General features: G+C 33.9%; 1 protein-coding gene and 1 long non-coding RNA gene across 3 annotated transcripts in view; one reads left to right on the forward strand and one right to left on the reverse strand.

Annotated features, from left to right (window-relative positions):
- The window catches only part of LOC126769428 (uncharacterized protein CG43867), a 327,165-nt gene that overhangs the window by 235,740 nt on the left and 75,386 nt on the right, over positions 1–16,039 (forward strand). The window lies entirely within an intron of this gene.
- The window catches only part of LOC126769574 (uncharacterized), a 114,853-nt gene continuing 111,480 nt past the window's right edge, over positions 12,667–16,039 (reverse strand). Inside the window, exon 3 of the long non-coding RNA XR_007669400.1 lies at positions 12,667–12,688. This is a non-coding gene — a long non-coding RNA (uncharacterized LOC126769574). The remainder of the gene's footprint in view (positions 12,689–16,039) is intronic.

The following is a 16,039-nucleotide window of genomic DNA, read 5'->3' on the forward strand; positions in this document are numbered from 1 at the left end:
ATATTAATGTTTGTAATTAATACGTTGTAAATAATGTTTTGCTTTCTCAATACAATAGCAACGCAAACAAATCGAAATGAAACTAATAAAACATTTCGTAAATTTGTTAACATGTTTACAATAAATATACAAATAAATTATAGATTCATATAAAGGAAAGAAGAATAAACAATTCATCAGATGAAATGCAAGTCATTCTAGGAAACTAACGTTTTTTTTAATTAATTTGTGATTACGTCACAAGTTGCTGGATATCAAGAGATAAGGCGTTAATATTATTCATCCAATCATAAATTTTGAAATATATTATAAAACTTCTCTGCAATATAAGACTAAGAAAGTCGAACTTATATAAATATCAAGTGTCCGGCTTTAAGTGCTGAAGATAGTTGGCTCTAAACTTTTAGATTTACGATTGAATTTATGATATTCGTTTTAAAATATAAAGGGAAACTCTTCGAAATACATGATCCACGAAGACATACAAGATATCTTAAACGGGAAATGAAATTTAGAAATATTCAAATACTTTTACGAATGTTTTAATACGTAATTATTTATCAATTAAGTTTAAGTTATTTAATTGAAATGTTACTGTAACGTTTACCGGTTTTTTTTTTAAAATGTTTCTTTATTCAAAACAAGTCCTTGCCCGCGTCAAGATACTTAAAATCGCATTGCTAGTATGATAAAAATCTAATTGGCATAACTTAAATCTATCCTTATAAATGTGAAAGTTGCGCTTCAAGATATATTATGATCGCCGTGAAGAGAAAATTAGAATAAATGTTTTTGCAATGTTACCTTTTTTAATTCAAGCCCATTTTACTTAACAATTACTTCTTCTATCGCTAAACAATGCTCACAATATGATGTAATATCATAAACGGTAAAAAGTCGAGATGGCCTAGGTTAAAACGCGTGAATCTTAACCGATGATCGTGGGTACAAACCGGGCAAGCACCACTGAATTTTCATGTGCTTAATTTGTGTTTATAATTCATCTCGTGCTTGACGGTGAAGAAAAACATCGTGAGGAAACCTGCATATGTGTGATTTCATTGAAATTCTGCCACATGCGTAATCTACCAACCCGCATTGGAGCAGCGTGGTGGAATAAGCTCCAAACCCTCTCCTCAAAAAGGGAGAGGAGGCCTTAGCCCAGCAGTGGAACATTTACACGCTGTTACTGTTCATAAACGATATAATTTGCATATACCTAACTATAATAATTTTTAAACGCATGTAGACGGACCCTTTCCTTTAATAGTTTCTAAAACGCTGTGATAAAACACTGACAAACCCCTAATAGTAATCGATGTTTCAAAGTAAGCTCTACAACGCCACAAATTTCCTAAAACCGTAAAAGGCAGCGTTACATTCTGATATTTTTTTTGTCGAATTTTCCCATTTCTCAAGGGACTTAACCTCTATCGACTATTATCATCAATGACATCATCCCGCTTCCCATTTGTCACGGCTACGCTTCCACGTCATCTGCAATACTCGAAGCCGGTTAAATCCGGATTTATAAACCGAACGATATTTTTATCTCTTTCAACGTTAATATTTTTAAATACAGTTGTTTTGTAAGTTGTGATTTTTTTAAACGAATTAAGTATTAGTTAATAAGCAACAGTGATATTAACTTTATAAACTTTTGTCATATAAATATAACTTAACAGATATGTCATCCTTCTGCATATTTTGAATCTAAATATTTTAAGTGACTGAATGGTCCTAAGCATCATAAATTAAAATATATGTGAATTCGTAATTTAAAAAAGTAAAACAAAAATTGTGTTCTTATAAGAAAGCGTAAGGAAAAAATATCAGTCTAAAAAAAACAAATGTAACATATACAAACAAATCAATTCTTCCTTATCAATTTCATTCTATTTCTAATATTGTAAAAAATAACACACCAAAATAATATTTAAATCATTAATTTCAAATACTGTAATGAGATAATAAATGAGTTTAATAAAAGTTATATCACGATGTTCGTTGTACAATGAAATATAAAACATACCAAGTCAAGCAAGATCTTTATTCGGAGTTTATTATTCGGCTGTTTATAATCATTATCTTGATTAAGGCATATTAAGGTTATATATTCTCAATATCATTCAAATCGGTTTTGATATGCACGAACAGCAATTCGCCCCTAATATGCGTTTAACGACTGTTTAAAACCTCGGAACTAAAAAATTCAGAAATGCCATGTGGTAAATATAACACGCGAGAAGTTTAATAATCATGCATTAAATCAAATACAAATATCTATTAATTATATTATAATAATCATTAGCCAGACCGTGATTTCTACAGTAACAGCCTGTTAATGTCCCATTGCTGGGCTAAGGCCTCCTCTCCCTTTTGAGGAGAAGGTTTGGAGCTTATTCCACCACGCTGCTCCAATGCGGGTTGGTAGAATACACATGTGGCATAATTTCAATGAAATTAGACACATGCAGGTTTCCTCACGATGTTTTCCTTCACCGTCAAGCACGAGATGAATTATAATCACAAATTAAGCACATGAAAATTCAGTGGTGCTTGCCCGGGTTTGAACCCACGATCGTCAGTTAAGATTCACGCGTTCTAACCACTAGGCCATCTCGGCTTTTTTCGGCTCGTGATTTCTAACCATAATCAAAATTAAAAAATATATCTGTAGCTCAAACTATTAGCGAAAAATGTGTATGACATCAAAGATTATTTTAAAATTCAATTTTTAATAACGTACCGTCGTAATAGCGTAACATTTTGACAATAATTAGTAATCCTTCATTATAATTTTCTATAATTGGAATTTTATTGTAAATATTTTTTTATTTTAACAAACAAAATTACTTGCATTAATTAATATTAGCACTCCATTTCGGCAAAACATCTTCGGACACACATTTTTTTCTTTTTAATTAGTAACCTGTGAATAGTAACAGTAGTGTGAATGTCCCACAGCTGGCCTAAGGCCTCCTCTGCTTTTTTAAAGAGTTATTCCAACACGCTGCTCCGGGTTGGTTGGTATTCCACATGTGACAGAATTTCAGTGAAATTTGACACATGCAGGTTTACTCACGATGTTTTCCGTCACCGTTAAGCACGCGATGAATTATAAACACAAATTAAACGCATGAAAATTCAGCGGTGCTTGCCCGGGCTTGAATCCACGATCATCGGTTAAGATTCACGCGTTCTAACCACTGGGCCATCTCGGCTTATTTAATTAACATGAATGTTTAATTATGCGTTAGTCTAATGGCTAGCATATAAGATGTCGTTTTAGTCCTAGATCCAAATGGTGCGTTATTGTTTTGTCATGATAGTGCCACAGTTAGTACACTCGCACTATTACACTCTCATCCGTCGGAAGTCAAAATCGTTGTGGGCTCAATATTTTTACTTACTGACGGAACAGATTTTTTTATACTGAAAAAATATTTCTAATAGTAGTCATTTCATATGTCGAACAGCTTCAGCCAAACGACAACATGATTTTAAAGCAGTTTATTTGCATAACAAAATAAATAAAATAAAAAATACACACCCCTTATGTAATCTTGAAGCTAAAGTAATTATTAAAAATTGGCTACTAGGACTAGATTATGAACAAACTGAACTGTTGTTGCTATAATATTTTGTGAAACAAATTACACATATACACACACACACACATATACACACACGAAAACACACACATATACACACATGAAAACACACACATACCTACACACACCACTCTAGTATACAGTAAGAAATAATTATTTATCATTTATTTACATAGAACGATATGTCACTAAAATATGAGAGAGGACACTGATTTCTGTAACATGTACAGGTCTTTCAGCCTAGCTCAGAAATCAGGGACTTCATTATACTTTGTAACTTTTTATGTGAATAAAGATTATTTATTATTATTATTATATTCAGGATAGAGTTACTTAAATGATACTTATATCAAAAAAAAAAAAAAAGTTTATACAGCAAAATATGACATACTTGATACAATAGTTGGGTTGTTTGCTGAAAAGATATCATAATTGTATTTCTGGTGGCATCTATACTAGCAAGCTCGTGTCGTGGATACCTTGCTGCGTTTTACAGACTGCGTTCCACCTACGGTTAATAGCGTGTTCTTAAAACGTTGTTGTAAACTTTATAAAAAGAAAATAATAATAATAATAAATATATAAGTAATAAATTTATTTATTTATTATAAAACGCTGACGTCATTTCTGATATATTTTGTTCTGTAACTTTCCACAATCACATGGTCGACCGGCCATCTGAGCCATTCAATTAAGGCTTGTTCATGACTGAATTTATTATAAATGATTCCTTAAAGATTACTTCAATATAAGTAAGCAAAATTAAAATAAATATAATTTATTAAAAAAAAGAAATTTCCAATTTCAATTGTTTCCATTTAAAAGATCAGAAATTATAAATATGAATATATTTTAAAAGTTAAAACGTTCAAACTTAAGCATCTCTTATATCTCGCCAATGTTTCTGCAATTAAAATTCGTTTTGTCACAAACGAATTTGACGCAGTTTCTAATTTGTGTTTACGTAATACCTGTGCTTTGAAAAAAGATTAGTCCTCTCACGGAATAGTTTTTTGGAGATAAAGTAAAAAGTAAAGTTCAAACGAATTAACATTTTAACGTTGACAAAAAATGTAACTTGATAAATTTATGAACTTAAGGTAAACACATTATGCAAAAATGTAATGCTGAGGGAAAATTTTCTGACCTACTTTCAAACTAATTCATTTCGGCCCGTAGGGGTTCGCGTAATTCGTTGAAAAATAACGCGTTTTAGCCTTTTAAGCAGTATGGCCAATCAGCACGACTCAAGATCAGTTAATAAAGTTAATAAGCGAAACATAAGAAAATTAAAACCATATATAATTAATAATAATAATATCCTGTGACATTTTTCACACACGGCCATCTGATCCCAAATTAAGCTTGTACAAAGCTTTTGCTATGGAAACCAGACAACTGATACACTACCTAAACTATTTTTCTTTTGTAAATACATACTTATAAAGATAATTACACCCAGTCTCAGGAAAAACAGACATGTTCATGCACAAAAATGTCTGTCCTTGGTTTTTTTTTTTTTTTTTTTTTTTTTTTTTTTTTTTTTTTTTTTTTTTTTTTTTTTTTTTTTTTTTTTTTTTTTTTTTTATAGAAAAGGTAGGCGGACGAGCATATGGGCCACCTGATGGTAAGTGGTCACCAACGCTCTTAGACATTGGCATTGTAAGAAATGTCAACCATCGCTTACATATCCAATGCGCCACCAACCTTGGGAACTAAGATTTTATGTCCCTTGTGCCTGTAATTACACTGGCTCACTCACCCTTCAAACCGGAACACAACAATATCAAGTATTGCTGTTTTGCGGTAGAATATCTGATGAGTGGGTGGTACCTACCCAGACGAGCTTGCACAAAGCCCTACCACCAGTAAATTCTATCCTATCCTATGAGTATTATGTAATTTTATATTAAATAATATATACAGCCTATCATGTGACACACCTAATGGTCAGTTACATCTAGATACCAATAGAAAATGTATTATATATTAAGTAAGTTTTTTGCCTGTTCTTCTCGGTAGAATCTACATCTCGAACCTAAAATGACAAATCTTCAGAAGTATTTATAAAAAGCCTTCTTGTAAAAAGTATACTTTGATGTTGATTCGCTACATTTTAAAATGGCGCACTTATTGTTTATACCATTTCACTGCATTATAAACCATTGGTATTTAGCAGGAGAAAAACTTTTCGCATTGGCGATGCAAGTGATGATGGTAAACATTTCTTACAATGCCAATGTCTCTAGGCGTTGGTGACCACTTACCATCAGGTGGCCATAAGCCCTACCTATACTTTAAAAAAACAGGTGACTCCAGGATTTCTACCTCAGAGCATCAATTATAAAAATTAGATTTCATTTAACAAACGGGCTATGTATAAAATTAAATGTTCTGGATTGTATTGTAAACAATACCAAAGTTTGTTCAAAATTTTAACTCGATCGGTTGAAAAGAACTGGTTAAAAATTCAGTTCGTAGCTGACACCCAAGCGTTCTGTGAAGCTAAAGAAAATCTTAAAAAAATACAATTTATTGTGTTAAGCCGAGATGGCCTAGTGGTTAGAACGCGTGAATCTTAACCGATGATCGTGGGTTCAAACCCGGGTAAGCACCACTGAATTTTCATGTGCTTAATTTGTGATTATAATTCATCTCGTGCTTGACGGTGAAGGAAAACATCGTGAGGAAACCTGCATGTGTCTAATTTCATTGAAATTATGTCACATGTGTATTCTACCGACCCGCATTGGAGCAGCGGGGTGGAATAAGCTCTAAACCTTCTCCTAAAAAAGGGAGAGGAGGCCTTAGCCCAGCAGTGGGACATTAACAGGCTGTTACTGTGCTTTAGTAAAATTCAAATCATAAACTACATAACAATTACTGTATTTAAGTTTACTCAAAAACATTGTTGGTTCCACATAAACCGTAAATTGGTGTTCGGCCTTTGTGCAAGTCCGTTTGATTAGGCTAACAGCAATACTTACAACTATTGTGTTCCGATTTGAAGGGTGAGTGAACAGACACAGGGCATAATATCTTTTCTCCCAAGGTTATTGGCGCATTTACGGTGTAAGAGATGCTTAATATTTCTTACAATGCCAATTTCTATAGGCGTTGGTGACCACTTACTATACTTTTACAGGTAGCCCATATGCTCGTCCGCCTACCTATACTATAAAAAAAACTGGTGACTCCAGGATTTCTACGTCAGAGCATTATCATTTATAAAAAACAAGATTTCATTTAACATACCTATATGTTAAAATGATGAATAAAATTAAATGTTCTGGCTTGTATTGTAAACAATACCAAAGTTTGTTAATGACCATTTACTATCAGGTGACCCAATTGCGAGCCGGCCTACCTATTATAGATTTAAAAAACGTGGAAAAAATAAATGCTTAAAAGTAGATACATATAAGTAGATGCTAAAAGATATGTTAGGTATATCTGTTGAACCAAATGTTCAATCATGTGACTACATTCCTCTAAAATTCAGACAATATTTAAATCTTCATCGCAAACTTTCGCACTAAAATATTTTTCATTTACAAAGACAACTCGGATTGAAGACATTGGAATCTTTTAACTTATTTACTTCATCAAACGGCTCTTTTTAGGCAAAGACTTCAACAATAAACAAGTCAAAACTTGTTTGTCATTGTCCCGATGAATTATGTACATTAATTTCTGAACGATAATTTTATTAAAATTTAATTATAGTGTTCTTAAACATTTAAGTATTTTTTCTCGTCTTTATATAATATTTTTCAGTTTCTATTCAACTAGTCAATTGTATTGTGGATATACATAAGATCTTTGATTGATAATTATAAGTATATTTAAACATAAGTAGTCCCGCCGTGATAAAATACCGAAGAAGATATTAAGCTCTAAAATTAAAACTCACCTAAACCGCTTCTATTTGAAGAACGAATATAGTCTTTTAGGCAAAGTCCTATAACAATAAAATTGAATGCACAATAAAATTCACATCTAACTTAAAAATAACGAAACGTACCAACTTTCATGATCAATAATGCAGAGAAAGTTGAACGATACAAAACCGAACACCGTGAGCGCCTTGTTAAGCGCTATAAATGTCTGATGCCATAAACTCCTTGGAAGTACTGAAGACTTAAATGTTACAATAGAAATATTTTAAGAACTTAAAATGGAAACGACAACCTTTTTAAAAACAAGCTTTTATCCAATTCATATACTAAAACCAATAATATTTTTATATGTGATTGTATTGTCCACAAGAACTATATGTAACCGAATCTTGCAACTGATATTTAAATCAGTTTACCTAATCCATTACTGACACAAAGTGTTACACATATAATATTGACATATAAAGGTAAGTACAGGCCCATAAAAATACTGAGTGACACCTTTCAGTATCGCAATTTACTTTTACCAAAATAACTGAATGTATATTTAAATATACATATATTTTCTAAAGCTCATTTCTCATTACTTTGTCTGTAAACAAAATATATTTTAAAAATTGTCATTAAGGGAATGTTTAGTTCAATCTCGTCCCATCCAATGATGCTCGCGTATTCAAAAATTTTCGGTTAAAGTATTCTATCTTCTAAGCAATCACGGCTGGTATATAATTTATATTTATATATTGCACGATGACAATTTAGCCTGACAAATTCACAATGAAACAAGAACAAAGGAAAACTGACAATTATTTAAGCACTGCTTCGAGCTAAAAAAGCGAGGGGACGCTATCTGTCCGAGTGAATAAATTGTCGGTACGGTGAATCTTTAACTGTCACACAGATAGCTCTTATTACCTAAAAAATAAAGACTAAATTCTAAAAATAAAATCTATGGTGTACAGTGACCGCAACAAAAAAATTGAAAACAATGTATGCGATGGACAGTAGCTATCGAAAAATGTGAAGCGAATTATTACTCTGTGGGTTCTATGGCTTTATGTTTTGGACTCAATATTTTACTACATCGATCCAATGTCGTGGTGTTTTGCTAGCAATTAAAAACTTTCAAAAACTAATAATCGGTAATTCTACCAAACATCAGCATTGCGTAAATGTCACTCTTAAGTTGAGGTTGACAATTTTTACTAAAATTAAATAACTATTTCTTTAACTAAACTAATTAATCAGCTCATAAAATAAGTGTTTCCAATTGTCATTTCAAAAAGTGTTATAAAAATAACATAGAAATTATATAATGTAAAAGGCAGCAAGGTCTTTATTTAGAAAACTTTCAAAGCCACGAATTTTAGGATAAGCTGATTACAATTTCATGCCGCTGTAATTCTAATTTAATATGAAAAGTTATGCTTTTGTAAACTTTTGCAAACTATTCATAAAGCAAAGTTCACAGAGCGGGTTATGAGGAAACCACAAAAGGGACGGTAAAGGAAATATATAGTTTAGAGGTGGTTCTAACGGCAATTCGTATGCTAAGACAATTCGGATTCAATTATCCGTGATTCTGTTCTCGGTCTGCTGGCGAGAAAGATGTGAATGAATATAACCAAGAGATACTTTTAACGTAATAATATATTTTATACGTGCTTCCGTTTGCATAGAATTAGTAATTTATATTTTAACCTCTATAGAGGACTTTTTCAGTTTTTAAACTTATCTTACGAAGAACCATATGTTTTTCGTAACATACTGTTATGATAGGATTTGTCCCTGTTAAGGTTAAGCATGTTCCATTTCGCTTTTTTTTATAAGCGCCAGGATGGCAAATGACTCTACTCCACCTGATGGTAAGTGGTAGTAGAGTCCAAACGCGACGACGGCCAGTACAGTCGGGAAGAATGTTCTGTACTAGCCGTCCCCGCTTTGCCGGCCCGCAAGATGCCTCTTCACGCCTCGTTTGAAGTTTGGTAAGGAATTCCATTTTTTGGAAGTGCGACAAAGAAAGGAGTTGCCAAATTTCTTGGTGCGCGATGGAATTGATGTCACAGTTAGGCGGTGACATCGAGAACCAGCTCGCGTGGACTTAAGAAGGAAGGGGGAAGCAGGAATTAGAGAGAATAATTCCTCAGAGCACTCGCCGTGATACAGTCGATAGAAAGCGCTCAGTGCTGCTGTCTCGCGACGCAATTGTAAAGGTTCAAGGGTGTTTGTGACCTTTACGTTGCCAATAATGCGTACTGCGCGCTGCAACCGGTCCAAGGCCTCCAGTAAATAGGTACTCCAATGATTGTTGATAGATATATATATTAAGCACGTGAAAAATTAATTACTACTAATTTTTAGATATCTTAATAAATAATTTGAACTTTGAGAATCAATGGCAATGCAATAATTTCATAGCTTTTATCTAATTTTATGAAATTGTTAAGTGCATAATGTGTAATTATTACGGAATACTTTATTTTGCAGTATTTAGACGGCCAGTTTTAATTTTTGACAGGAAATTCGTTCAGTCTACACCACGCTAACACGTAATAACAATCCAATAACTTTTTCGCATTAATATTTGTGACCAAAATTCTTAAACCACAAACATTTTTTAGAATTCAGTATATTTGTAATTTATCTTTGTGGTAAAATTTGTCTTATTACTAGTGTATAACGTTTTTTATTGGAAATATAAATAAAAAAACAGGCTGTTACAAACAAAATTGAAAATAAATAAGTATTATTGCTATTTTTGATGTATACAAGAATTCAAAGTATGTATCTAATATAAAAATTACGTTATTCGTCAATTCTCTTGAATATAACATAAGGCTTTTTTTCTTCTTAAACAGAAGGTAAAAGAAGAGAACCCTGTCCATGAATTCCTGAACCTGCAAAAAAAATATTTAAAATGTTATCCGCTATACCATATCGGCCTCTTTTTATCAATTCAATCAATAAATAAATACGAACAATACTAAATTTAAATATTGAGCGCTGCGTTTTTTAAACGGTAACCGTTTTTGCCATTCCAGCATCTCGTCGAGACTGTGATTGGTGGATATTTGCATTGTTAAATCAGAACAGTTTTGTGTGCCTTATTTTAGCATAAAACGATAAACTGTTCTCGTTGCTGGTATATATTAATCAAGAGAACCCGTCAACAATATTATGCATATTTCAGATATGGTAATGCTTCATATATTTCGTTGTACTCTGATCACGTAATGGTTCTCGCATAGTGTTAGCAGCTTTCATAATATAAATAAATAATCGTCGTAAAGTCTGAAAGTTGGTACTGTACCTACTGGTACCTACTGGTGGTAGAGCTTTGTGCAAGCTCGTCTGGGTAGGTACCACCCACTCATCAGATATTCTACCACAAAACAGCAATACTTGGTATTGTTGTATTCCGGTTTGAAGGATGAGTGAGCCAGTGTAATTACAGGCACAAGGGACATAACATCTTAGTTCCCAAGGTTGGTGGCGCACTGGTGAAGTAAGCGATGGTTCACATTTCTTACAATGCCAATGTTTATGGGTGTTGGTGACCACTTATCATCAGGTGGCCCATATGCTCGTCCGACTTCCTATTCTATAAAAATAAAAAAATGGATGTGTTTCGACTCCCGTGCCTCGGAAAGCACGTAAAACCGTTGGTCCTTGAAAAGAATGACAGAAGAGCGTGTAGGTTACACCTGTGTTTCAAAACTTACTTGTGCACTTATATGTCCCGTGCAGATGGCTAGTTTCTATTGAGATTAGCAGCTATGGACGAAATCGGTCAGAACGAAATCATCATTGACTGATGTTCAGCGATGAATACAAGCATTGTGAGAATGTAAATGTGTGTGTGTGTGTAGTTGTACAATAAATTGAATTTTTCATGTATGCATTTAGTTTAGTTTATGACAAGTCATATTATTCAGTAGTATCAGTTACAGCCTGTTAATGTCCTACAGCTGTGCTAAGGCCTTCTCTCCCTTTTGAGGAGAAGGTTTGGAGCTCATTCCATTACGCTGCTCCAATGCGGGTTGGTAGAATACACATGTGGCAGAGTTTCAATGAAATTAGACACATGCAGGTTTCCTCGCGATGTTTTCCTTCACCGTCAAGCACGAGATGAATTATAAACATAAATTTAGCACATAAAAATTCAGTGGTGCTTGCCAAGTTTAAACCCACGATCATCGGTTAAGATTCACGCGTTCTAACTACTAGGCCATCTCGACTATCAGGTTGGCCGAGTGGTCATATAATTGAAACGTCAAAAAAGTCATTGTAGTATTTTTAAACAATAATTAAGTTCACAAGAATAGTATGCATAGCTTATTAATAAAAAGATACTCTTACCAAAATTGTATAAGATAATATATATTTACGAAGACCACTGCATAATTTATTTCAGGTATTATACTAGAATTTAATATTCGCACTATTCTTGCCATACTTCCAAATGATTTAGAAGCGGTTGCAGAATGTCCTTTAATATCTGGTACTTTGGATACACGCCAACTACCTGGTGCTTATTAACGTATGTGGCTGTGAAACATAATATCCCCACGGATAATAGCCGTCCGCCTCGAGTGTTATGATATCCTAGCATTTGAAAAGCAGATATGCTAATTATTGCGCATACAATTCGTCGCCAACATTTCTGGAAATTCATTTTGAATAAATCAACAGTTTTGTTAACGTTACATCTCTAACTTAAAGAAAAATAAACTTTATTATAATAAAATTTAAATTATTAATTAATATCATTCGATAAAGAAAAAAGTACAAAGAAATTGATAAAACAATCACATTAACATTTCATTTCTATCATTTATACGTTGAACACACACACGCACACACGTCTTTTATCGTACATAGTACTGACGAGTTGTGGCTTTATTTATTTTCTTGATATAAATGATCATTATAATCTGATGACAATATGACCACAGGAAGCCATTGGAGGCAACATATATACTATTACCTAGAACAAAAGAAAAAAATAGCTGCTACGCTCGTCCGTTACGCGCACCGTGATGCACTGTGACGTGTTATAACCATATAGCTTATAGCATAGACGGAATTGCGAGTATTTAGTAGTATAAGATTTGATAGAAACACCGCAGAGATCTTAACTTTTTTATAGTTTAGGCGGACGAGCATATAATCTACCTGATGTTAAGTAGTCACCAACGCCCATAGACATTGGCATTGTAAGAAATGTTAACCATCGCTTATACCGCCATGCGCCACCAACCTTGGGAAGTAAGATGTTATGTTTCTTGTTCTTGTATTTACACTGGCTTAATCACCTTTCAAACCGGAACACAACAATACCAAGTACTGCTGTTTTGCAGTAGAATATCTGATGAGTGGGTGTATATTTATACACATAAATATATTAAGAAAAGTTTCATTATAGATAATACTTTGTTCGAACTCCTTTATATATATTAAGTACCGCTTGGTTATGTTTAGTAATATTGTGTTTCGGTCCGAAGGATGAGAAAGCAAGTAAAAAGGCACAACAATTATTACTGTCTTTTTTAATATTCATTTTAATAAACATTTGATATTTACTGTCATTTTTAAAGTGGCAATGTCTTTGTGTAGTGGTGTACGTTTGGTCGCATATAAAAAAATCGCTAAACATTATATAACAGAGTTCATTATAATTTCACCTGGCTGCAAAATAAGCTGAACGTTTTACTAGGCAACGTTATTGTATTGAGGCTGTATACTGGGCGGCATGCCAAAATCTAAAATGCTATCTAGATGGTTCCTTAGCTCATTTCATTAGAATAATATTTGTTCAGAATGTAGTTACACTTGTAACAAGTGACCTGGACGACTCTCTTTATACTGATCTTAAGATTATCATAAGACAGATTTAGAAACTGTATTTCGGAAATTTGCATAAGAAAAACGAAATAGGGATTCAGGTGGTTATATTATTGTTTAAATTTTCTTCTTATTGATATTTTGACTTTAAATTAAGTAACCTTTAAGATAATTAAATCAAGGTTCCTATATTATATACCTCAACCTTTATAACCACATAGATTACTCTAGTTTAACAGTCATACAAAATGGATGGAAGTTTCTGGAAAATTCGCGGACATAGAAACATGGGAATCCGAACGATTCTTTTTTTTTGTTTTAGTTTGTATTTAAAAGTATATTTATTTTATTACTAGTTCCGTCAGCAGCTTCACCCGCGTGTGAGGGAAGAGAGGAGATGTTACATACTCTGTCCTTTTCTGACCCCTGACAATGTGTAGCCGATATTTCATAGTGATCGGTGGAGATATTAAAACGCAAAAGCGTAACAAAAAAACTATTGGTGGTAGAGCTTTGTGCAAGCTCGTCTGGGTAGGTACCACCCACTCATCAGATATTCTACCGCAAAACAGCAGTACTTGGTATTGTTGTGTTCCGGTTTGAAGGGTGAGTGAGCCAGTGTAATTACAGGCACAAGGTACATAACATCTTAGTTCCCAAGGTTGGTGGCGCATTGGTGATGTAAGCGATGGTTAACATTTCTTACAATGCCAATGTCTAAAGGCGTTTGGTGACCACTTACCATCAGGTGGCCCATATGCTCGTCCGCCTTCCTATTCTATAAAAAAAAAAACTAACTAATTTTCACGTTTATAATATCAGTAAGGATGTTTGACTTGGTTTTTGTTGCGCTTAATATATCTTTACTTAAAATTTGTTATAGTTTGTATAATAAAAGCAATCATAATTTAATTATAATTAATACGCCCGTAACATTAACCATTAACTTTTCGTATGTTTCAGCGGCTGAATAAACTTAATCACGGATAAAAAACTAATTGAATTATTAAATAAAATCATTAATTAACTTTAATTAACGATTTACATGCTTGGTGATATTATAATGCTTTAATGTCAGATTATTGATATGTTCGCGTGAATTTTTGACAGGTAGTTTGACTTCGAAATTTATACAATATTTTACTTTGTGCATACTATATCTTTTGGCTGCACTTCATTTGCGGTAGTTTGATGTTTTACTCCATGTGAGTAACACATATACACTGGCCGCCAAAAAAATCGACCCACCCGTATTTTTTTACTTACAAAGTTGTTATCTTAACTATGCGACGACCTAGGTGGATTGTTTTACTTATGGGACATACATTTAACATTTTATTACCCACTTGATATTGATTTGGAGGAGTTGTAAGTGTTATTGAGGATATTTGGAATATTTTTAAAGTATTGATAAGAAAACGTTACTTTGTGCACAAAGTGCATGGTTAGTTTATTTCCAGTTCTTAACGCGGAGTCATCTCGGTTCGATGTTTATTATTGATTAAGTGTATGAAACTTTGTTGAAACAATAATTTTAATAAGTTTAAACATAAAAAATGGATACTACTGAAGCAGAAGCTGCTCAAGTCGTAGCTCTTATTCATGAGGGGTTAAGTCAGCGAAATGTGGCTAGAACACTAAAATTAAGTCGTTCAGCGGTGCGAAGAGTGTACAAACGCTACTTGGAGACGGGAGTATCGCCGGAGACCAGGATCTGGCAGGGGGCGTGTCACGAACCCGACCGATGACCGTTTTATTGGCTGGACGTCTTTAAGAAACCGACATCTTTCGGCTGTTGACGTTCAAGGTAGACTCCGAGAAAGTCGTGGAGTGTCTGTGAGTGAAAATACTGTAAGAAAAAGACTTCGAGAGCAAAACTTAACCCCTCACAAGCCAGCAACAGGACCGAAACTCACAGCATCCCATCGACAAGCAAGACTACGATTTGCTAGGCAGCACGTCGATTGGACACTGGACCAATGGGAGACAGTATTGTTCAGTGATGAAAGCCGAATGTCTCTAGTAGGCTCTGATGGACGACGTAACGTCATGCGAAGGCCAGGAGAATGCTACTCTCAGTGTTGCATTCAAGAAACAGTCCGATTTGGTGGAGGCTCTACAATGTTTTGGGGAGGTATTTCTTTGACGGGACGCACAGAGCTGGTTTTTTTCCGTAATCGTGCTGTTAATGCTGAAACTTACATAACGGACATTCTGGAGCCTCATGTGATGCCTTACGCTGGATATATTGGGGATAATTTCCAACTTATGCACGACAACGCACGACCTCACGTCGCTAGAATTGTTAAAGAGTATCTCAGGGAAGTCGAAATTCCAGTTATGCAGTGGCCAGCCAATAGTCCGGACTTAAACCCGATAGATCACCTCTGGGACCAGCTAAAACGTACGGTTCGAGCACGAAATCCAATTCCAGAAACCCTGAATCAACTGGAAGCTGCCCTAACTGAAGAATGGCAACGGACCCCACAGGAAGACATTAAAAAGCTAATCAATTCACTTAATAGGCGTATGCAGGCAGTGATTAGGTCAAGAGGAGGAAACACTCCCTATTAAAGTAAGATTTAGGCACCCAAATTTAAAAACAAACGGCATAATCGTTTTGTACACAAAAAAATAAAATTGCGTAAAATTTTGTGTTTTCGTGTTTTGTCACATATTTAC

Source organism: Nymphalis io, chromosome 7 (assembly GCF_905147045.1).
Source record: "Nymphalis io chromosome 7, ilAglIoxx1.1, whole genome shotgun sequence".
Lineage (NCBI taxonomy): Eukaryota > Metazoa > Arthropoda > Insecta > Lepidoptera > Nymphalidae > Nymphalis > Nymphalis io.